At 37.1% G+C, this 15,487-nt stretch overlaps 1 pseudogene; it reads right to left on the bottom strand.

Moving 5' to 3' along the window:
• Positions 1–5,775: 5,775 nt before the first annotated feature.
• On the bottom strand, positions 5,776–5,875 carry LOC113307268 (annotated as a pseudogene).
• Between the last annotated feature and the right edge of the window lie 9,612 nt (positions 5,876–15,487).

Genomic DNA, 15,487 nt, shown 5'->3' with positions numbered 1-15,487 from the left:
CATTTATGCATGCCAATGAGCATTTCTAGACCATAAACTAATTTTTGGACAAGATGCTTTCGAATTTTTCGATACTTATGGACGTCTAGGATGATGGTCAAACAAGTGAAATTTTTGGACGAGGTGCGTTTAAGTTTTCCTGCATTTATGCATGCCAATGAGCATTTCTAGACCATAAACTAATTTTTGGACAAGATGCTTTCGAATTTTTCGATACTTATGGACGTCTAGGGTGATGGTCAAACAAGTCAAATTTTTGGACGAGGTACTTTTAAGTTTTCCTGCATTTATCCATGCCCATGAGCATGTCTAGACCAGAAACTGATTTTTGGACAAAAAGCTTTCGAATTTTTCGGTACTTATGGACATCTAGAGTGACGGTCAAACAAGTCAAATTTTTGTACGAGGTGCTTTTATGTTTTCCTGCATTTATGCATGCCAATGAGCATTTCTAGACCATAAACTAATTTTTGGACAAGATGCTTTCGAATTTTTCGATACTTATGGACGTCTAGGATGATGGTCAAACAAGTGAAATTTTTGGACGAGGTGCGTTTAAGTTTTCCTGCATTTATGCATGCCAATGAGCATTTCTAGACCATAAACTAATTTTTGGACAAGATGCTTTCGAATTTTTCGATACTTATGGATGTCTAGGGTGATGGTCAAACAAGTCAAATTTTTGGACGAGGTACTTTTAAGTTTTACTGCATTTAGCATGTCTAGACCATAAACTAATTTTTGGACAAGTTGCTTTCGAAATTTTCGATACTTATGGACGTCTAGATTTATGGTCAAACATGTCAAATTTTTGGACGAGGTACTTTTAAGTTTTCCTGCATTTATCCATGCCGATGAGCATGTCTAGACCATAAACTAATTTTTGGCCAATAAACTTTCGAATTTTTTGATACTTATGGACGTCTAGGGTGACGGTCAAACAAGATCAAATTTTTGGACGACGTAATTTTAACTTTTAATGCATTTATGCATGCCCATGAGCATGTCTAGACCATAAACTGATTTTTGGACAAGAAGCTTTCGAATTTTTCGGTACTTATGGAAGTCTACGGTGATGGTCAAACAAGTCAAATTTTTGGACGAGGTGCTTTTAAGTTTTCCTGCATTTATGCATGCCAATGAGAATTTCTAGACCATAAACTAATTTTTGGACAAGATGCTTTCGAATTTTTCGATACTTATGGACGTCTAGGATGATGGTCAAACAAGTCAAATTTTTGGACGAGGTGCTTTTAAGTTTTCCTGCATTTATGCATGCCAATGAGCATTTTAGACCATAAACTAATTTTTGGATAAGATGCTTTCGAATTTTTCGATACTTATGGATGTCTAGGGTGATGGTCAAACAAGTCAAATTTTTGGACGAGGTACTTTTAAGTTTTCCTGCATTTATCCATGCCCATGAGCATGTCTATACCATAAACTAATTTTTGGACAATAAGCTTTCAAATTTTCTGATACTTATTGAAGTCTAGGGTGATGGTCAAACAAGTCAAATTTTTGGACGAGGTGCTTTTAAGTTTCCTGCATTTATGCATGCCAATGAGCATTTCTAGACCATAAACTAATTTTTGGACAAGATGCTTTCGAATTTTTCGATACTTATCGACGTCTAGGGTGATGGTCAAACAAGTCAAATTTTTGGACGAGGTTCTTTTAAGTTTTCCTGCATTTATCCATGTCCATGAGCATGTCTAGACCATAAACTGATTTTTGGACAAGAAGCTTTCGAATTTTTCGGTACTTATGGACGTCTAGGGTGATGGTCAAACAAGTCAAATTTTTGTACGAGGTGCTTTTAAGTTTTCCTGCATTTATGCATGCCAATGAGAATTTCAAGACCATAAACTAATTTTTGGACAAGATGCTTTCGAATTTTTCGATACTTATGGACGTCTAGGATGATGGTCAAACATGTCAAATTTTTGGACGAGGTACTTTTAAGTTTTCCTGCATTTATCCATGCCGATGAGCATGTCTAGACCATAAACTAATTTTTGGACAATAAACTTTCGAATTTTTTGATACTTATGGACGTCTAGGGTGATGGTCAAACAAGATCAAATTTTTGGACGAGGTACTTTTAAATTTTCCTGCATTGATGCATTCCCATGAGCGTGTCAAGATCATAAACTAATTTTTGGACAAGAAGCTTTTGAATTTTTCGATAATTATGGACATCTAGGGTGATGGTCAAACAAGATCAAATTTTTGGACGACGTAATTTTAACTTTTCCTGCATTTATGCATGCCCATGAGCATGTCTAGACCATAAACTAATTTCTGGATAAGATTCTTTCGAAATTTTCGATACTTATGGACGTCTAGGGTAATGGTTAGAGAAGACCAAATTTTTGGACGAGGTACTTTTAAGTTTTCCTACATATATGCATGCCCATGAGCATGTTTAGACCATGAACTAATTGTTGGACAAAAAGATTTTGAATTTTTCGATCCTTATGGACGTCTAGGGTGATGGTCAAATAAGATCAAATTTTTGGACGATGTACTTTTAAGTTTTCCTGCATTTATGCATGCCCGTGAGCATGTGTAAACTATAAACAAATTTTTGGATAAGAAGCTTTAGAATTTTTCGATACTTATGGACGTCTAGGGTGATGATCAAACAAGTCAAATTTTTGGACGAGGTAATTTAGGTTTTCCTGCATTTATGCATTCCCGTGAGCATGTGTAAACTATAAATTAATTTTTGGATAAGAAGCTTTCAAATTTTTCGATACTTATGGATGATAGACGCATTTATGTGTCTAATATAGCCCAATTGTATATAGTTTTAGTACCCATTTTTGTACTTATTGTGGTGTTTTATTTATTTGTAGGTGTTTTTGGAAAAATAAGCTTTTGCGGCGAAATTGGTTAAAATTGTGGCGTTTGGAGCTCCGTTGTTAGTGTACCGGAAATGCCCCAGAAGTACCCCGGAGGAACCCCGAAAAAGTGCGGGAAACATCCCAATAAAATTACTAAAGGCACCCAAGTTTTGGATGTTTCCACCCCAATAATTTTATTTCAGCCCCAATTGCTATTCGCACCCCATCAGAGGATAGGGGGCATCCCTTCTCAAAATTCAAATCATTGAAAATTGGCGGGAAAAAGCTTGCACAGTTAACAGATTTTGGAATCAGATTCTTGGGCGGATTGGGAGAGATTAAATCGCTGTAAACGATTTAAATGGGCCTGTTAAGGCTTAATAGGGTCCATGGGTGTGTTTTAATCGATCTAATTGGGCTTGATAAGCCGTGAGAAGTGAAAGAAGCAAAACAGAGTGCCGTACTGTTGAAATCGTGCATCAGAGATTTTGCGAGATTTTCACGTGAATATTGGTACGTATTTGTTCTATTTAGATTCTTAGTTGGATTAGGATATCTTATCAAGAGTTTTGGAGATTATGGAGTCCACAGGAGCCGCACGAACAGAGATTATCGTAACTTGCTGTCGAAGAGAAAAAGGGATAAACCAAAGGGATTCGGGAAGATTTGATTCCCTTGTAGGCTATAAATAGCCTTTCTTCGAGTCCATGAAGGGGGTGGATACCGATAGGAGAACCACAGGAGGCGTAAATCAAAGTTGGAGAATTCTTTCTGCTGCTGTCCCGCCGTTAGAGAAGCTTGAAGAACAAGAAATAACGACTATCGAGGACAGTCGTTTCTTCAACAACAGAAACCACCTGCTGCAGACTGTATCAACAGTGTCAGAAACACCTATCCTTTGTCGTTCATCTGTGACATTATATGAGGGTCTTAAACTCTCTGTCTTAGAACTTCTTCATCTTTTAATCAACTTTTGAGCTTTATAAACATCTTTTGAGATCATGATTAATATGAGGAGCTAAACCCCAACACTGGGATGACAGAGGAAGCCCTATTTCATGCATGTGGTAATTCTAATAATTCTTTTATGACTATTTGCATTGATATTTAATTGATTTATGATTTTTATTGAATGAGTGTGATTTTGTTTGATGGTGTATGATTGGTCTATGTACTTTTGATACATCATGCTTGTGATTTACATTCATTGCTTTTCAAAAATCTATTTTTGGCAAAGAACAAGAGTCCATATTTTTATTATTTGAACTATAATTGATTGAAATTATTATTTGAGTCACATGAATGGAATTTGGTGGAATCCTGAGTCTCAGTACCTCTAGATACTGTGATAACCTTTTGTGAATATATTTTCTTTATTTTTAGTATTTTCTATTTTTGAGTCTAAAATCGAGTGTACACAAGTCCGAGTGAACGACACTCTACTTACCACTTTTAAAAATACCATCAATTTTTGGCGCCGCCGACGCGGATTTGTATTAGGTTTTAGGTTTTAGGTTTTAGATTTATTTTATTTCTTTTAGAATTTTTGTTCTCCTTTACGCCTTTGGTATTTTTTGATTCTTTTCAGATTTCGAGCAAAGCTACAAGGAAAGAAAAAGTGCTATAAAAGGAAAGCATCGCCGAAAAAGGAAAGAAAAGAGGAATCCGAAAGGAGTGAAGAAGAAGATTTTGTATATAGTTATTTTGGTTTATTTTTAGAAACTGTAAATAGGGTTTTATTTTTTGTAATTTTTCTTTTTATTTTTGGACACTTTTTGGACTTTATTTTTGGACTGGGACATTATTATTTTTTTAAACCCTACGGAAGGGTTGGTTTAAATAAAAACTGTGTGCAGAGAAGGACGGTGATTACGATATCTCCTCGGCCCCTCGGGTTCGTACATGACATAGGAGTCGTGGCCCGAGTCGACTTCAGCGGTTCTTCGCCCGTCTGGTACGGGAGGTAAGTTTTTCGAAACACCCGCGAATCCCCTGTCAGCGGGTTTACTGTATTCCTTCGTTTGCATATATGCTGAGGACTTGAAAACAGCTGCTTTAATTTCCTAGTAAAGGGAAAGGACTGGCCATACAAGATAATGGTTCGGATTTCATCACCGTTCTCTTCTTGCCCGCTTTAGGAAAACGAAACCAAACGCGAACCTAAGCCTAAAATTTTTACTAGAACGAGACCGATAGGGTAACGAGCTTAATAGGAAAGTCGTTCGAAAAATATTGGTTACTCTTTTGAGCATACTTCGAAGTTCATGATGGTTTCTGTGAGTTGAATGCGTGACTGCGCCGCCTTGTAACCGGTGAGGCCTTGGGTATCAAAGCTTCACTGAGCTTCCCTCGCCTCGATTCAACTTACTTTGACTCGGATTGATTCCAGAGGGGTTTGCTCAGATTGTAACGAGTTACTTTTCGAAAGAGTAGAAGTTGGTCTAGAAACAATCTAAGTGGAACCATCATGCTTTTTGTTTGCTAGAAAATTAGGTTTGATTTGGTTGAGTCAGCCTTGTTTTGTGATTGCATAGAATCCAAAATATCCCGATAGTGCTAGCAATGGCAATTTTGAAAGCTTTGTTGAACCCAACTAGGACTACTCGTCCTTCTTGTATCAGGTTAGCCGAAACTGAAGCAAATTATGAATTTAGGCCTGGGACCCTACAGATGCTCCCAATATTTTTAGGGAAAGAAAATGAAAACCCGTACTTCCATGTTAGGGATTTTGAGGAAATTTGTAGTACCCTAAAGATTAGATACCTTGATGATGATGATTTGAAACTTAGGTTATTTCCTTTTTTCCTGAAAGATAAAGCCAAATCGTGTCTATATAGTTTGGCTTCCGGTTCAATAGAAACATATGAACAACTTACATCTTCCTTTTTGAACAAGTTTTTCCCTAGGCACAAAACATCGTCTATTAGGACGCAAATCTGTACATTTTCTCAACAGGAGGGAGAGTCTTTGTATAGGTATTTGGAAAGGTTCAATGACTTATTATCCCAATGTCCTCATCATGGTTTAGAAAAGGTTAGGCTAGTTCAAATCCTTTATGAGGGTTTAGATTATTCGACAACAACCATGGTTGAGTCTCTATGCACTGGTGGTTTTGAAAACCAAACTGTTGATGTGGCGATGGAATTCTTGAATGAAATCGCCGAAAAGACCCAGCAATGGGAATATAGTAGGGAACCCAAGAAAACAATTCTTCTAGGTAGAGGAAACGTTAATAGGGTAGAAGGAGGCTATGAATCAGATGCCAAAATTGTTGCTATAGCAAAAAGGTTAGAAGCCTTAGAATTGGGTCATACTAGTGGTATAATAGAGCCATTTTGGGAAGGCCAGAATAATGAAGAGCAAGCCAATGCTCTCTATAATAACACTAGGTTTGATAATCGTCAGAAGTTTGACCCATATTCAGAAACTTATAGTCCTGGTTGGAGAAACCATCTGAACCTTTCATGGTCTAAGGGCCAGAGTCTAGGTCAGTTTAGTAATTCTAATGCTCCCCCAGATTTTGGTTACACTAAGAATTCTTCAGGCCCAGAAAATAAAACGACTAGCTTAGAGGAATCTATTAAGATGTTAGCAAAAACTCAGGATATGTTAGCACAGATCCAAATTAGTTTTCAGCAGGAAACCAAGCAGAACATTCAAGCTAATGCTCAGAGCCTTGCTAAGCTAGAACTTCAAGTCGGCCAAACAGCTAAGACCTTAAGTGAGAGAGATTACAGAAGGCTCCAGAGTCAGACTACCCCCAACCCTAGAGGAGTTCATGAAGTAGGTGCAAAACCATTTAATCAAGTGAATTCTGTCACAACCCTTAGGAGTGGTAAAACGGTAGACAATAGGGTAGCCAAGCCTAATAGTGGACATACTGTAGATCCACCTTCTAGTTCCCAAGATGAGCCCCAGAAGGAGCCACTAACTGAAGAAACCGATAAAATTTCTAGTGATGCCAATGTGGTTCCCGACAGGTCTCATTTTGTACCCAAAGCCCCATATCCACAGTTGTTAGCTCCAACAAAGAGAGAGTCGAATTTCAACGAAATACTAGAAATATTTAAGCAGGTAAACATTAACAACCCTTTATTAGAAGCAATTAGGCAAATGCCTGCTTATGCCAAGTTCCTTAAGGACCTTTGTACACGAAAGCGTAAGCTTAATGTCCATAAGAAAGCCTTTTTAGCTGGTCAGGTAAGTTCAATCCTTCTAAACCAAACATCCCCTAAGTATAAAGATCCTGGATGCCCCACCATATCTTGTGTGATCGGTAATTATTCAGTAGATAAGGCATTGCTTGACTTAGGAGCTAGTGTGAACTTACTCCCTTATCATGTATACAACCAGCTAGGTCTTGGAAAGTTGAAACCGACTAAAATGACATTGCAATTAGCTGATAGGTCTGTCAAAGTACCTCGTGGTGTCATAGAGGATGTTCTGATTGAGGTTGATAAATTTATTTATCCAGTGGATTTCGTTGTTCTAGACACTCAGCCTGCTCAGGATCCTAGTACTCAAATACTGGTGATTTTAGGTCGCCCATTTTTAGCCACAGCTAACGCTGTCATCAAATGTAGGACCGGACTTATGAACACATCCTTTGGTAATATGACCACTGAACTAAATGTCTTTGGTAAGAAGTGAATATGATAGCACTTTAGTTCAGGATCTAACTCAGGATAATTGGGACGACACTTTATTTGGTGATTCCTTAGATGAACTTGATGAGGAAATTCTCTTAAGTCAGTTAGGTGACCAAACTTTTGAACTAGAAGAAGCTCTTGAGTACTTTAAAGACTCTACGGACCCTGAGATTCAAGCCATAGTGCTAGGCCTTACGGAGAGTAGTATTGACCCTAAGTTTGGGGGTAATGAACTAGAAGAATCTCTTGAGTATTTTAAAGACTCTGAGGATCCAGAAACTCAAGCAATAGTTAGAGGTTTGTCCGAGAATACTGACTACCCTAAGTTTAGGGGTAGTAATGGTCAATTATCTCCATTAGAAGTCACTAACTTGGGATTCGAGCCTAGTGTACCTGAGGTATTACTTGAGTCACTTCCGACTCCGCAACCAGATCCTCCTGATATTGTCCAGGAGGAAATTCTAAAGACTTGTTGTTCGAATGAGTCAATTTGTCAAGACACTCATATGAATCCCAAATGGGCACAACAGAAAAACCCAGTTGTCTTGTAGGAAACCTTGGATGAGGATGTGCTATGTCTGTTCATTTTTCTGATTTGGTGCAGTTGTCTGATAATTGTGTCAATTTTATTTGCTTTTGTTGACCCACAGTTGTTTCAACTATTGATATATGATTTGAAAGGTAATTATCCATTTTTTGGTATTGACGTCTGGCTGAAAACTTTAAATTTAGCACTTTTTGGGAGGTAACCCAATCTCATGCAACATGGTAATATCTTTCCTTATCTCTTTTGCTTCAAATGGTAACAGTTTCTCCTTGTTCATGCTTTTAATTTTATCTTTAGAACATTGAGGACAATGTTAGATTTAAGTTTGGGGGTATGGGAGAAACTTTTTAGTTGCAGTATGAATAAATAAACTCCAGAGCTTAGAAATTTATGCCTATTTTAGGATTGAACTAACTAATCTAAGTGGATGGAAGCATGTTGGTTGTAGGAGTTGAGGAACCAATCTGATTAGATGGCAACATCTAAAGAGTCTATTCATAAAAGCACAGAGCTCAGGTGTTAGAAATAACATGATAGTTTCACCATATCTCGTTGAGTCCTTTTCACTTCTATTTTTATTTTGTTTTGTTTTTAAACTATGTTTCTCTAAGTGATTAGGTGGGGCCCACGATTCAAGTTGTTACCAATGCTAGGGTGAATTAGAGTGATTGAGATACCAAAAAAAAAAAGTTGAAAAAAAAAGATGAAAAAAAAATTGAGACCAGACCATTTGACCAAAAGGAATAAATTCAATAAAGTCGACCACTGGTACCCTTGTATATGCCAGTTGTGTTGACCTAGAGATAGGTTATCGACCACTGGTTCCCTTGTATATGCCAGTGTGTTGATATTAGTCAGACTAGTACCTCAGTCCATTAGGATAGGTTCATTTTGGAGGAGGCCTTCAGACAGATATGGGAAACGCCATTCACTTAGTAAACATCAAAACCATCTATGTTTTTCTCTATATCCATCTTCTTAATCTTTCCATGTGATTAGTTTGACTCCGAATATGATGTCCATAGTGCAACTATCTGAGTAGAGCTCTGTCACTTATATATGAATTTTAGTATGCTTGAGTGCAAACTCGTGTACAACAATTGGAATATCGCATCAGGGTACTTCCTCCTGTAATTAATAAGTATGCCAACCAAGGAGGTTCTTTAGTGCTTTCCGAGATTTTGCGTAGATAGTTAGGGTTTGGAGTAATGATTTTGTGGGTATATCTCTGGTAAGCCCTCCAGAGACTATAACTCGGCCACTAGGGACACCTAGGGGTTTAAAGGCTTATTGCATACGCTAAATGCAATCGACGATGCCTGCGAAAGTGAGTTAGGATTTTATTTTATTTGGATTATATGCAGAAGTAGGCCTGGTCTGGACCCTCACTTTCATTTCTAGGCCACTTTTTTTATTTCTTGCAAAATTAGGCAAGTTAAACGTATTCCATCCACTTTAACCAACTCGGTCAATTTATCGCGTTGACTTGTCAATATCTCGCCAAAATATCATATAGGGAGATCTCATACATGTGGTAAGATTACTGAAATGTCCTTCACACGTGTGTGTGTCACCAGCAGTAGATAAGATGTCCACCTGTCTCGATATAATCTCCACGTGTTGCTATCTGAGATCCTAATCTAACTAACACGACATCTCGAGGATTAATTGAACGGCCAAGATAATTCTTCATTGTTATTATCGACAGCGCGGGAATGTGAAGGAATAAGAGAAGGCAGAGAAAAACATCGATTCAATTGTTTCTAGTAGAGAGATTAATCAGTGAAATAGTGTTTTGTTAGTTGAGATTTGAAGAACAAATTGAAGATTTCCTGCTGGTGAAGATGACGAGACGGAAGAAGCGTTCTAAAGAGAGGTAACAAAAAAACCCTAATCTGTTTTCATGGTTGTTTTTAACGTTTCAGTGATGAACATACTATGGATTTTGTTTGTAAGGTTGATTTATTTGGGTTTGTGGGTGTTTAGATTTCTAGGGTTTTCTCTGTTTATAAAATTTTTATGAAGTTCAAATGTGTTCTGTTGATAATGAAGTTGTACTGATAATTTTCTAGGATTTGTTAATTTCAAAATTGGGTTCTGCTGATTGATTTCAAAATTGAAATTGATTTCTAGGGTTTTTTATGGTTTATGTGATAATTGATTTCTAGGGTTTTTATGGTTCTAGATTAAGATGGGTTTTTCATGATTTATCTGAAATGGGTTTTCCATAATTTTCCTGATACATATTTTGTTGTTCTTAATTGTAGAAAGCAAGTGGTTCAAGAGGTTATAAATGAGGTTCAACAGGGAATATTTCCAAACAGAGATATTAAGGTCAAGGATCTAATCAACACTGCTATGTGTTTTGAGTTTAAGGGTTTGTCCAGAGAAGGTATGGGTATAAATCAGTTAAAGTCTAGGATTAGTCCTATGTTGAGATTAACCAGTAGGTAGACATTGGACCTTCTATGGTTTGTTGATCCATGCCTACCATCAAACATCATTAATGATGAAGAGTTTTGGTTTTTCTGGGAAAATGCAACTCAAGATGAACATGGTTGGATTACATTGTATTTGCAAGTGATGCCACTAGATGAGAATGGTGAGATAGATGTATCTCAGGTTACTGTAGGTTCAATGCCTCCTCCACCACAGATGACACCCAAAAAGAATGTGACTCCAAAGAAGCCAGTCTCTAAGACTCCACCTAAACCAGTTTTTACTAGTGGTTAATCACCTAAGAGATGGCATGACAAGTCAGTTAGAAGAAGTCAAAGAATACCAAGGATGAAGAAGAAGAATCCTACTAAAGTGTTTGTTGATTTAGCTGATAGTGAAGAAGATGTTTCTGATGAATATGCTGATGATGGAGGTGTATCAGTTCCACAGTTTACTCAACAAACACAAGCAAGTGTAGCTGAGAATGATGATGGATATGTTTATATTCCACAGTTTACTCAACAAACACAAGCAAGTGTAGATGAGAATAATCCTATTTTGGAGGCTAGTGGAGCTGAACAAGGTAATGAGATACCTAGATTTGATGAGTATTTCAATCATGACTTTTGGGTTGAAGCTACAACACAGGCAGAAGTGGTGGAAGATTTGTTTGCAGTTTCCCAAGAGTACAAGAAAGGTGATGAGTATGTCATGCACTTGAAAAATGTAGAAGAAGATGAATGTAACCCTGATGATGTGGATGTCCTGAAGATGAATGACAATGACAGTGAAGAGAAAGATATCAAGAGTTACAATAAGTTTCTACAAAAAGTTGAGAATGGGTATCTTTCAGATAGTACTGCAAGTGAGAGGAGTGATGGTGATAATGTTGATAATGATGCTGCAAGTGATGGTGATAATGTTGATAGTGATGCTGGTGATCCAAACTTTGGGGAGGTGGAGGTTGATAATGACAAGGAAGGTATGTGATTGCTTCTGTCTCTTTTTAAACTTTGTTGTGTTTGATTGTAGATTTGTTCCATTTATTTAATATTAATGCCCTTATCTCTGTGGTTTTGTAGAGGACCATTATGGGGACTTGGTCTCTGACAGAGAAGAAGAAGGTAAATTGTCATTTGTTTTGTAGTCTTTTGTTTTTCTTATTCTTTGTTTGTTATGTTTGTTTGAAGGGCTCTAACTGAATCATTTGTTTTTGGGAATTTGTATCAGAAACCAACAAGAATGATGGGCTTGAACTTATAGTATCAGAAAGCAACAAGTCTGATGTGCCTAATTGTTCAAAGCCTCATGATAACACACAGTTTGAGGAAGAGCATGCACAACATTTTAAGGATGAGGAAGATGAGGAGATGTTCCCTGAGGGAATTACTTTTGAACAAGTGGATCCTTACAGCCTAGTGAAGGGAAGCAAGTTTATCAGCAAGAATGCTTTCAAGAAGCATTTGAGGGCCTACTGTGTGAAGCATAAACATCAGGTCAAGTTTAAAGATTCAAACAACTACAAGATTAGGGTGAAGTGCATTCATCATGAGAAGACCAAGTGTCCTATGTTCATTTATGGAAGAGTTTTGAAGGGTGAAGGAACTACATTTACTCTGAGAAGTTGGAATGTGAAGCACACATGCAATGGAAATGTTAAAGGGGAGAACAGATGTGCAAATCCAGAATTTGTAGCTGACTGGTACATGCAAAGGTTGGAGACTCTTGGTAACAAAAACAAAATCCATGATCCTGAGTCATTGGCAAATGAGTTCAACAAAACAATGAAAGTGAACATTAAGTACCATACAGCATGGAGAGCAAGAAATATTGTGTTGCAGAATCTTCATGGCAGCTATGAGGAGCAGTACAAGAAAATTCCTGCATTCTGTGAAATGGTGAAGGTAACATTACTTTGTTGTAATGGTTAATGTTTGTCTTTAGTTAGAGCAACATGACTTAATATTACAAATTATATGGCATTAACATTACTTTGTTGTAATTACAGGAAAAAATGCCTGGCAGTGTAGCTAGTTTCTCATATGGAAGCACAGACAACACATTCTTGTCAATGACACTCTGCTTCAAGCCTGCTATAGAAGGATTCTTGGCTGGATGTAGGAAAATCATTGGATTGGATGCTTGCCATTTGTATGGGAAGTATGGTGGTGTGTTACTGGTTGCAACAGGTCTAGATGGTCAGAATGGTTTAGTACCTCTTGGTATAATGGTGTGTAGGAATGAAACCATTGAGAACTGGAAGATATTTTTCAAAGACTTGAAAGCTATACTGGGTGAAGACTTGCATTTCACCATTATATCAAACAAGCAGAAGGGGATTAGTGAAGCTTGTGACAAATACTTCTGCTTGGATGAGCACAGATTATGTTTCAGGTTAACTTTTACTTGACATACATTTCAGCATTTCCTTTTTTTATATCCTTAATATTTCCTAATAATATAAGTTCAATGACTAACTGTTTCTTATTGATAAATTGACAGACATTTGATGAAGAATTTCAAGAAGTATTTCAAGTCATACAGCTTACATGTTCATTTCTGGAATGCTGCCAAATGTTACAAGAAGAGACACTATCAGGTATGCTCATTTCTCAAAACAATATAATGTAATTTCAAGTATTACATACATGAGTTTGATACTATTTATGTCATGTTTGTTTTTAGCAACACATGGATAAATTATTTGCTGAGGATGAAAAAGTTGCACTGTATCTCATAGATCAAAAACCTGAAAGCTGGTCTAGGTATCATTTCTCAAATGACAGCAAGTGTGAGCACATCAACAATAATTTCTCAGAGTCTTTCAACAACATGGCCAAGCCCTTTAGAGATAAGCCAATCATTACACTTGCACAAATGTATAATAAACTGGTGATGGGTCTTTTCTTCAAGAGGAGGAATGAAAGTGAAAACTGGCAGGATGGTGAGATAGTTCCAAAGGCAATGAAGCTGATTACAAAGATGCGGGACTTAAATCATCTGTTTGAGTTAACTGGAGCTGTAAGGGGAAGGGTGTATGAGGTCAAGAGTGTTCATGATGTTGTTTTTGTTGTGGATCTTTCCAAAAAGAGCTGTAGTTGTTTGCAGTGGCAGCTGAGGGGATTTCCCTGTCAACATGCTATAGTTGCTTTAACACCATTGAGACCAAACTGGGTTGAGTAAGTCACACTCTCTTTTCACTCCAATGTTTTGATTTGTTATGTTACCTTTGTTTTTCCTTGCTCAAGCTTGATTGTAAACTAATAATTTGTGGATATGCTTGTCTGATTTCATGTTGTAGCTACTGTGACCCTGTATACAGTGTGGAATACTACAAAAAGACATATGCTCCAGAGTTTGAACCACTGTCAGCTGAAATTGACTGGGTAAGACCACTAGTTTTATTAAAGAAAAATATATTGATTATTGTGCAATAAATATTTAATAATAACAAAGATTCTTGGATTCTTTTAGGGTTTCATACATGCTTTATATAATACACAACCTTTAAGGGTTTCATATCTTAACAAATATCTTATATTTCTTCCTCTCTTTGTGTAGAATATACTGGTAGAGTTCATTAATCCTCCTGTTATCATAAGAAAAACTGGAAGGCCAAGGAAGAAGAGGATTCCTTCTTATGATGAATCTGGAAGTGTGAAGAAAATGAGAAAGTGTAAGAAGTGTGGAGTTTATGGTCACTATGCAATAACTTGTGCTGGTGGAGAGGTTGGAAAGAATCCAAAGGTAGAAAAACCTAGAACCTGTGTTGATGGCTCAACATCATCTACTTATGTCCCTGAACCACCAAAAAGGAAGTACAATAGAAAGAAACCGGTTGTTAGTGCTTCTGCAGGTGCATCTACTACTGCTAAGGATGGAATGAAGAACCAAAACAATTCCAAAGCATGTGTTTGTGAATCTTCTAAACAAGGTGCTGCAAAAGGGAGAAAGAGAAAGGCTTCTTCTCAACCTGCTTTCAATCAGACTAATAAACATGTTGGATCTGTCAACAACAAAGTCACCTTCACAGTTGCAGATCCAAAGGGAAAGAAGAAACCAAAGAAGTACATGAAATTCTGATGGATTCTATGTTTGTGTTTGTCTCTTTTGTTTTTGTTCTGTGACTGGATCTGAACAATATGGCTGATACTATTTATGTTTCAATTTGGTTATCTTTTGTGAATGGATGAATGGATGCTTTTGTAAGACAATGCAAGTTCTGAAATGGGATAAATTTTATTATAAAATTGTTGCAGGCTACATTTTCAGTTTTTTCTTAAATTCCTTGCATATTTCATACACTTTACCCTTCATTGTGTCTTTGATTTCAATGACAAGAGCATCTGAAGCCCATCTGAATGCATCACATGATTTATTCTTGCACACAAGGTAAGCTATTTTGAAATTATGTTGATTTTTGCATATCTTCAGTTCTAATTGAGAGTTGCAGTTGTCTTTAAAGCATTTTTGAACCTTCAGTGGAAAACTTGTAACACTGTGGTTGTCTTCTCCACAGGCAATACAACCATGACCTGATGGAAGCTTGATTGGAAGTGCTGAAGAATGGGTAGAAGCTTGAGAAAACCACTCAAAGTAGTTGCAGGTAGGATTCAAGCATTTCAAGAACAACTTTCCATTACTTACATCTGTTTTAGATCTCAACAAAGCTCTTACTCCATTACAAGGTACATGTTTGCACCTTGAATAAACCCATGGACATGCTTTTGTTTCATGATCTTCTTCCATTTCACACATTAAACACACTAGCATACTAGTTGAAGAACTTGCTTTATCATTCATACCACCACCCATTTTTCAGATCTGAAAATGAAGAGAAGCAGAAGTATGTGGTTGTGGAGATGTTCATTTATGATTTATGGAGAAGAAGATAAGAGTGCCACATAAGCAGTGCCACATGGGCCTTGCCACGTAACATGTGCTACGTACGCACTGGGTGATGACGTATAAAGAGTCACAGTAGCTGGTTGGGTCGAAATAAC

The sequence above is a fragment of the Papaver somniferum genome, chromosome 8 (genome assembly GCF_003573695.1).
Source record: "Papaver somniferum cultivar HN1 chromosome 8, ASM357369v1, whole genome shotgun sequence".
Lineage (NCBI taxonomy): Eukaryota > Viridiplantae > Streptophyta > Magnoliopsida > Ranunculales > Papaveraceae > Papaver > Papaver somniferum.
The sequence above is the reverse complement of the archived record's forward strand: the minus strand, read 5'-3'. Positions and strand labels throughout refer to the sequence as shown.